The sequence below is a fragment of the Barbus barbus genome, assembly GCF_936440315.1.
Source record: "Barbus barbus genome assembly, chromosome: 3".
NCBI lineage: Eukaryota > Metazoa > Chordata > Actinopteri > Cypriniformes > Cyprinidae > Barbus > Barbus barbus.
The window spans coordinates 35623655-35633806 of NC_136731.1; the positions used below are offsets into that span (position 1 = coordinate 35623655).

At 36.1% G+C, this 10152-nt stretch overlaps 1 protein-coding gene across 1 annotated transcript in view; it reads right to left on the bottom strand.

The window, feature by feature from the left end:
• arhgdig (Rho GDP dissociation inhibitor (GDI) gamma) overlaps window positions 1-4535 on the bottom strand; it is a 30882-nt gene extending 26347 nt beyond the window's left edge. The window contains exon 1 of the mRNA XM_079401354.1: window positions 4063-4535. The gene's annotated coding sequence lies outside the window, so the exon portion shown is untranslated. The remainder of the gene's footprint in view (window positions 1-4062) is intronic.
• Window positions 4536-10152: the final 5617 nt, after the last annotated feature.

Below are 10152 nucleotides of genomic sequence, written 5' to 3' on the forward strand. Positions count from 1 at the left end.
GGTTACTGCCCAGAAGGTTGGGTTAAACATTTAACCCAACCACTGGGGTCAAAACAACCCAATTCCTGGGTTTGTCCATATTTCACCCAGCACTGGGTTGTATTTAACCCAGCATTTTTTTAGAGTGTAGTTTTAGCATGAAATAAACATGAATGAACATGAGAAGGTATCTTGTTTCAACCACGGAAAGATGTTGATACACACTATTTGTCTACACTCTAAAAAATGCAGGGTTAAATATAACCCAGTGCTGTGTAAAATATGGACGAACCCAGCGATTGGGTTATTTAGACCCAGCGGTTGGGTTACTGCCCAGAGGTTTGGGTTAAACATTTAACCCAACTCTTGAAAACAACCCAGAATGCGTTCGGTCCAATATTTACCCAGCACTGGGTCATATTTAACCCAGCATTTTTTAGTGTGTACTCTCCTGTCTGATTTGTTTGTTGGACAAAATGGTGCATTTGGCATTATTATTGGTCAGATCACCTGTCAATCAAGCTCCCTGTGAAGGATCAGTTAAATAAATCAAGCATTTAACGCCGCAGACAACAAAACTGAAGCATGCGCTTGTAATAAACTGAACATTACAAAATAGTGCTGGGTGATATGCCGATTCTAATGGTAAACAGGTTTGAATTACGCACACGGAATGAATAAAAACAAAAAATGGCTTACTGGTACAAGTGGCTAAGCAACAGACAGCGTCATGAATTGAGAGGAGATGCCTAGTAACTGCATACATTTCTGACTAATGGTTAGAGAACTATTAATAACACAACTAATTCTTTAACTGGGCAAATAAATCAACTGTAAATGGTCATTAACAGTAGCCAGAGATGCTGAAGTTGAATGCAAAGAGGAGAAAATACTATAGCAGGCAGAGCATACTCATTTCACCATGTGCAAAATATTGGAAGAAATACTGAATTGAGGTGGGAGTTTATATGAATGCATCTCTGAGGGAAACTGACTGTCTTCAGAAATGTTTGTATGGTATTTTCTTGAGCTCTGCTTTGTTTATAGCAGTATCCAAGGAAACATTCTATCGCTGCTGTTCCAAAAGCACCACCTACTGTCAGAAAGTGAATTTGAGTTTTCATTCAGGCCCTGTTTACATTGGTGCATTTTCGTTTTAAAATGAAATGCGTTTTAGAATGAAATCGATCCTCGTTTACACTGGCCGTTTCAGAAACGATCTCCATCAATACTACGCAACCGAAAACGCATGTCACATGACCATTCATGCAGGTACAACCATAGATATGTATAGGTAGATTCCCTATTATTTAGATGGCAGACGCGTCTGCGTGCTTGGAGCGGTCGAATGGGGAATCTACCTATACATATCTATGGGTACAATAATGAGCATGATGTTATTGTTTACACGGTCGTCAAGGATACAGCAGAGAGAATGTGGGCAGCCACGCCATCATTTTCAAAAGTCTCCGTTTTGGTCCGTTTAAACTGAAACTCAACCCCAGAGTTTTCAAACTAAAACGGGGTCTGCTGCATTTTCAAAACTCTCTGTTTTCAACCTCGAAAACGCCGGAGTAGTGTAAACGATAGGCGTAACGAAAATGCACTAGTGTAAACGGGGCCTCAGCCTGTCTGCTGTTTCTGTTTCATGCAGAGATGTTTTATTTAGCATAATTTCTCAAAGCTAAGGTCAGACCATTCTGTTTTTGCTTTAAATTTGAAAATTATACAATCTAATTTATATTAAAGACTAATCATACTGTACTGTAGCATGCTTGTTTGGCTCGGGATTAAAATGCAGTGGTTCTGCATTTTAGTTTAATTCACACATTTAAACAATGATAAAGAGAATAGGATGAGAAGAGCCCCTCTAGTACCCAATAAAACAGCCCTTATAATTAAAAGAATTTGAGAAATTTTGAATTCATTCTAAAATTTCTTACTCTTTACTAAAAAAAAAAAAAAAAGAAAACTTTTGTATTTTTTTTTTTAAATCTAAGCAGAATATGTGACCCTGATCTTGCAGTGGCACATTTAAGTTGTTTTTTTCTCAACTTAGCATAAGCCTCTGTTTGCTCTCAGTTTAAACTGATTTAAATGAGATATTAAAGAGGTTTTAGTTGTGGTTATTCTTTCCAATTGTTTAAGGTTCACACTGCGGTCCGCTAGCACAATATGGGAGTTGAGATCAGACTGTCTTGACAGTCGTTCACATCAAGCAAACGACTAACCGTCAAGTCATGCACGCACACTTTTGACAAAATAAGATCTCTTATGATCGGCATGACTGGAAACTGTTGCGCAAACAGGAAGTAACATGAGTAGGCCTCTCATTTCAACCACAGTTGGTGTAGATCAATGGCACACTCTCAGCAATATGGAGCTTGTCACAAATTGTCTGAATGTGCTCAAGAATTGGGTTTGAAAGTCAAATAAATTTAAACACTGGCGTAGTTCTGAATGGTTCCTCATGGTGCTTGTTCTGAATCCAGCAGCTCTGTTCCACTCAGGAAGTTATGCGCAAGCCTAAGCCTGAACAACAAACACCTCGAGAAGGAAGTGAAAAGGCCGTCTTGATCAATGGACAAGAGATCTTGTTTATCAAGGTCTGCCAGTTAATACACACAGCTTCCTTATTACGAATCTCTCAGACATTGTGATATTTTTGGCTGCTTCTCTAGTGACTGGTGTCAGGGACTGCAGAAACTCTTGTTTATTTTGTGTGAAAAAACAGGGTTAGCTCGTCAGATTGAACGAAAAGTACTAAAAAATACTACATTGCTATGAAAATCATTTCCACGCTAGCTTTTATAGACTATTCATCAACTCTGTGATGCACCATGACGCATGTCATCTACTGCACTCATCAATATGAGGCTAAAAATCACTGCGGGAATTTTCCAATCATTTTACAGCCCCCTAAACCATGTCAATGCAAAATGAGCTTTCAGAAAAAAAGTGTGTCATATCCAAATTCTCTCGAGGCTGCAATAAAATAGCAATAGACTTTCTCGAGCTAATGGAAGCATAACAGTTTGGCTATACAGACATGAACAACACCATCATATAAAGCACTGGCTTTGTGAGTGTGTGTAAAAGATTGATTTTCTTAGAGCAAGGACATTGTGAGACAGTTAGAAGTGCTACCGAATGATAAGACAAATGACTGAATGAGAACAGAGAGCAAGAGTGATTCACCAGCACTTTAAATCAAGTAAAAAAAATACCTATAGTTTAATAGTCAAATGCCAAAAGAGATATGTATGACCAGGGCAAATATTGTAATTATTATTTATTTATTTTTGCACAGCTTTCTGGAATACTTGATTGTGTCAATTGCAGCTTCTTCAGCACCTAAATATTTCAGAATAATGACCACAAGCTAATAAAATATGTTTCATGTCCATGCAGCATAAAAGTAGGATGATGTATGGCCAATTGGTCATAATTCCAAAATAAACTTTTTGGTAGGTGTATGTTTTACAAATTATGACTAACGACTCATATTTCATGTTCATATTTATACTTCTAAACTGATAAAGGACGTCAGTAAGGTGTCTGTGGTGTCACAGGAGCCAGTCAGAACAGGATCTTAGTTTGGTCTTGCTGTTAAAAGAGGATGTGGTTGCATACGACTTTACCAAAAAAGTACATTAAATGTGAGAGGATGGGGCTAATACTATCTTTTAATCATCTAATGATTATCTTTTAATCATTAGAGTTAATTCATGAACCAAAAGCCATATATATATATATATATATATATATATATATATATATATATATATATATATATAGTGAATGGACATATTAAGAATAAATCTGAGGAATCTGAAAGTTACTCCAAACCTCCTAGTTTGGTGATACCATTTGAGAAAGTTAATCAGAAAATGAAAACCATAAACATAAAGACCACATATATAATCCTTACATTCTAAAAACAGTTTGACTGCGTTCAAATTAAATCAGCAAGCATTTTTGTATTGTTTACATCTTTGCATCACTTCTCTGCAGCGAAACAAGCGGTTTCTAACATTGCAAACAAAGTTAGAGAGTTACTGAATTAGAGTAAAAGTGTCTTACCGCCTAGTCTCGTCTTGCAGAACTGTAGATGCGGATGTTCAAGAGAGCTCAGATCATGTGTGTTCCAGGAAATCGAGTTTACCAATCACAACTCAACGCCTCACACTAACACAGCTGCTCTGACAAACCAGCCAAGTGTATTTACAATTGTTTTACGGGTTTCTAAATATCGCCATTTATGTTTGTAGCTACTTGCAAATGCATATCACATTATTAATATTATCAAAATGATGTCTAATAATATATAACAGAGTTCAAGTATCACAGGACATGCATGAGTAAGTTTGATCGCTGTTGTTGCACGTGTGCTGCAAAGCAAAAAAAAAAAAAAAACCTGCAACGTTAGCATTGTCAATCTGATATTGTGTAATCAAACACAATCATGTGTCGTATCACTCATCGGAATATTAATGAAACTCTCAGCAGGTATCTAGCTGCACTACTATCTATGAGCTCCTAAACATGCCTTCTGCACAAACTCATCTGCTAAAACATATGACAGGATCTTTGCCTCAACAAGTCTGTACATTCTTTTCGACGTTTCTTAGTAACATCTGCGCTGAATGTTAAAATGTGAAATGTTCCTTAAATGCAATTTTATAAAATGAATAAATATCTTAATATAATATATCTACACTGTTAAATGTGAAGTTATAAATTATTAATTCAAATTACGCTAGACATTTGGCCTATATTTGAGACGCCCTTGTTTGATGTCTAGCATATTAAATCTGGAAACAAATAGTCAGTTATTGTATCAGATTTTATTTGAGTAGGCTAATATACCTCATAAAGTAGCACTCATCATTTGCTTTTGTTTGTATGGTAACATTTTGTCAATTTTTACGCACTCTTTACAGGCCTAAGTTGATTAGATAGATAGATAGATAGATAGATAGATAGATAGATAGATAGATAGATAGATAGATAGATAGATAGATAGATAGATAGATAGATAGATAGATAGATAGATAGATTTCTTTGTTTCCCTGGATTGATCCTGGTATTGCTGGAGTTGCACTACAGTAGAGCAGGGCTGAAGGGAGTTGAGGAATGCTGAGGAGTAGTTTAGCCCCAGGCCACAGCTTTTATCACACAGCCATACCCGTTTTTCTTTCCTCCAGAAAAGAATATGCTCTACCACCGGTTCTCAGTCTTTTTGATTCCAAGACCCCCCATTGTCCAAGACGATATTCAAAGCCCTTCTGCACAATCCAGCTATGTTGCAGTGGTCAAAATTGTCTTGAGTGAGACCTCAGATGTGTAGTTTCACCAGAGTGAGAAATATGACGTCAGTTTACATGTTGTAGATCTTCAATTTATTAACAGTTTGAAGCATTTTAATTAAGTTTGATTTAATATATAAGTAGTCTTGTGAATTTGCTGAGGACCCTGTTTGAGAATGTTTACTGAGCATCAGACTATTCTAGTGTGTCAGTCAAGAATCTTACTACCCCCTTCTGTTTAAAAACTGAATTACATTTTCACTACCCCGCTCTTTAGTGTTTGATGTCTGGCATTATTTTATTTTGTATAACATCGTTTATGTTTAATATAGCATTTATTTATAAAGGCTTATGTATAGGCTGATGTCTACTAACTGCTGCTGCTACTACTAGGCCTAATAATAATTCTTACTCTCTTAAGTCATATTTAACAGTAACTTTAACAGTAACTTAAACAATCAGGCACCAATTTGACACAAAGGTAAATTATGCTTTATCATTTTTATGCCATTGCCACAGAAGACTCTGCAATTCTCTGAAGCACACTTTAGGAGCTCTGTGAGATTATAGTTAATCCATGCCTGCAGGGAATGGTGAGTAATTCAGAGTGAAGTTAACTTTCAAAAAGACTGCTGTGAATGGGAGATGGAGGGCTTTGAGCTCTCTATTTCTTTAAACTGCCTTTTTATTGTTGTATCAGCTCATATGTAATCCGTAAAGGCTGCCTGACGATATTTTACCTGTTGGACTGAATTCCTCTTCTCTTAAAGAAGCAGGTGTTCTTTCTAAAATGTATTAATGCTCTCAGCCACATGTCACTCATATCCCAGTACTGCATTTGACATCTGTCTCTGTGTGGCACGATCTTCTTAATGGTGCTCAAACCCTAACATCAATCACAATCTCTATGTCAGGGACTTAACTTTAAGTACATTAGTGCGTAACGTAGATTACACCATGCTGACCGTCATTTGTCTATATGAAGTGCAGATAATACTGTTGTCTTTTTCACTTTAATGTTGACGTGTTGAGTGTTAAATGCTGCAGGGACACAATCACATTTCAAAATTAATGAGTTAAATATATTTTTTTATATTTGATTGGATAGATAGATAGATAGATAGATAGATAGATAGATAGATAGATAGATAGATAGATAGATAGATAGATAGATAGATAGATAGATAGATAGATAGATAGATAGATAGATAGATTTTTATGTTATTTATGATACTTTAACATTTTGTTGTTGATTGTTTATTCAACTTTCTTCATTATTTACTAAGGAAAGTCAGTGAAAGATGATGTTTGGTGACCATGCATCCTGGCAAGGATTTCTACATTGCCTAAAATGTCAAGTTTTGGGCTTTGTTTTCCAATTCATGTGCTTTCTACAATCCTCATACATTATACTGTATGCACACGTATTGCTATGTATTGCTTTGACTGTTCTCTGTAGATCCGTGCCACGATTGGTCAATTATGTACAATGTTTAAGCACACTAGTGGTTAAACTACTTTTCAGATATTACCTTCAGCAAGTATGAAATCAACAAGAAAAATGACAAAACCTAAACCTTTTGAGCAATTTTTAAATCCTAGCCAGGACGAAGATGATGTATGGTCATCCTATGTTTACAAATGTCTGAAAGTTCTTTTGAAATTATATTTGAAATTGCTGTTGATGTTGATTAGTGAATGAAAATGTTTGCAAAAATCTAGAAGATTCTTTGAAGCACATATTTCTTGCAGAGGAGCTTATATAGCTATCCAGTGTTGGTCTAAATTCATTATCAAAGTTGTTGACTGCTTGGATGCTTATGAGTGCAGATTTTGTCTTCATTCATTTGCTATGAATGAAGCATATGTTCTATCTAAGCCATGACAGACTCTCCAGGTGTACTGATGTGAGCTGACCACTCAGAAAGATTTCTCAATGATTTCTGTGTTTTCAGAATGTGATTCCGTGATCTTGGCCTTTTGCCTGAGTTAACCTGCAGCAGATTGCTGCTATGTCACTGCGCCAATCTGTCAGGCTTTGCTGTTGACCCATTGATGCAAACACGGGCCAGCCTGAGTGTATTTAAGCCAGCTTTCCTCATCCACAAGAAGAGAGATTGACATTGCACAAGAAGTTGTTGACTCCACAAGAACCTGTTTTTTTTGTTTTGTTTTTTAAATCTGATACAGACGGTGCACGGGATGAGCTCGGGAAATAGCTACGACAGTCTCAGCGACTCACCTATAAGCCCGGGACCAACAATACCCAGAAGAGGACCACCTAAATTCAAACAGAGAATGACAAGACAATTCAAAAGCAAACCTCCCAAGAAGGGAGTCAAAGTAGATGACTTTTAAATCTGCTTGATCTCTCTATACATTTTTTAAAGATAAAAGTAAAGGCATTTTTGGTATGAAGAAACTTCATCCATAGAAACTTTCCACTTCATAAAAGATTCTTTATGTATTAGTGTATTAGGAATTAACCTTTTTTAAAATTTCTTCTCTTCTTTAATTAAATTTGGAGATGAGATCCCAGGAATGGATGGGCTTGGCACTGGTGAGAACAACTCTTGGAACATTGCTTACGTAGTGATCAAATTACTGTGCTGTGTTATATGCTAAACCCATTATTCTTGTAAACTGATTTTGCTCACTGTCTGGCTCATTGTCGTGCTTCATCTGCCAATTTCTTTCATGCACAGACATCACCGTGGTGTGTCCGTGGGAAGCCTTTAGCCATCTGGATTTGCACGAGCTCACCCAGTATAGTATTATTTGAACTGGACGACAGGAAGATGTGTCACCAGGACTTGTTTAGTAGACTAGTTCCACCTCTGAATCCCAAATGAGGGATGCTGCAAATGGACACTTGCAACATTGCCTTGACACAGCTGTATAAACGCCAACCCACCAGCCTATGAATGCACAATACATAATGTAGTGACTATTCAGATGCAGGAGGAATTAGGTTTATGAAGGTTTATAGGATGATATAAAGTTGTGTGGAGCGAATGTGGAAGTTGATTCCAGTCTGTTTGTGTTGTTTTCTACAGCGCATAACAAACATACTTATTTTCAATATCTATGAACTGTTTTTATTTCTATATTTTGACACTTTTTAGTAAATGTTTTCTGAGAGGAGAGGCCTTATTAGCTGTGTAAATCACTTTCACACATCTGTATGATGTCTTAGAATTTCTTCTGCTGTTATAAAATCTAGCTTTTATTGAAATAGAGTTGTGTTGTTAATTATGTTCAAATAAAGAATTGATGTAGACATGGTCTTTTTCCCCAAGTATTTGATACGTGAACAAGAAATATGTACAATGGCTGGAAGAAAAACTGTAGTCTTTGCTTAAACGGAAAGACTTTCCTTTGACGAGCATCAACCGATTGCACTAGACAATTACTGACAGCAGGGTCAGAGTGAGGCCCATTTCAGCTTGGGAGTTTAATGCCCAAAAACAGCCAACCCCCCTTGTTTTTTCAAAAAGACAATACAGATAAAATTACATACTAAAATTCTTAAGCAAACCTCCTGCAACTGAACTTAGGCACAGCTGAAGAGTACACCACATACAAATTAAAAAGTCAATGAAATGAAATGATGAATATCAGACAGCAATATGGATTAAGCTCTTATGAAATATTACACCACTGTATAAAAACCTTGATCTTGTCTTGATGACTTTTTTTTATCTATGATATTTAATAAACAGGGAGTAAAAAATAGGTCTCACTTTATATTAGATGACCTTAACTACTATGTATTTACATTTAAATTAATCATTTGATACAATGCACTTATTGTGTACGTTTTACATTGTATTTACATCTGTAATTAATGTAATTACATTTATAATTACACTGTTGACCCATCCCTTACCCACCACCAAACCTGTCCCTAACCTTACCTGTATCCCACCTCAATAGCAGCAAAAGTGTTTTGCAAAACAATATGAACACAATAAGTACATTGTACTTATTTTTTAATGTAAGTAGTAGTTAAGGCCACCTGATATAAAATGGGAACTATATAAAATATAGAGCACTGACACAGTTACCGAATGCTCTAGAGCAGCTGATGCCAGACAGATGTATTTTGGCACCTACTGATTTGAGAGGATTAAGGAAAAGAGATTTGAGACTTGCTCTAAATGGATTAGGACACAGTGATCTTAACCCTCAGGCACCTGCACTGCAGATGGATATATTTAATGCTCTACGCTCAATTTATTTATTTAGTTAGTAATGGAGCAAGCTCAAAATAAAATAAACGTATATAGATTATTACAGTTTAACATTTTTAAGCACTAAGTATTTGCCAGTCTATAATAAAACACTAACCAGATGACTTTATACTCGCCCATGATTCAGCAGTATTCAAATATATTTACATAATCAATTATACAAATATAATTTTTTAAATGATTATAAATCCATATGTGATACTGTATAATTACTTAGCCGTCTCTCCTGAAATATACTAGAGGCTGATTGTTCAAGACACTGCATATGACAGCATTGATTATAATGAACAGGGTGGATCATCATGGGATTCATACTTGAAACCGTGAGATCCTTGTAGCATTAGTCATAGAATTCCATTTTACGTGTTCACACCTTACACCATTTTTTCAGATAGCTCACAAGAATGTACCATTGTAGTATAAGGATGTACACTCACCTAAAGGATTATTAGGAACACCATACTAATACTGTGTTTGACCCCCTTTCGCCTTCAGAACTGCCTTAATTCTACGTGGCATTGATTCAACACGGTGCTGAAAGCATTCTTTAGAAATGTTGGCCCATATTGATAGGATAGCATCTTGCAGTTGATGGAGATTTGTGGGATGCA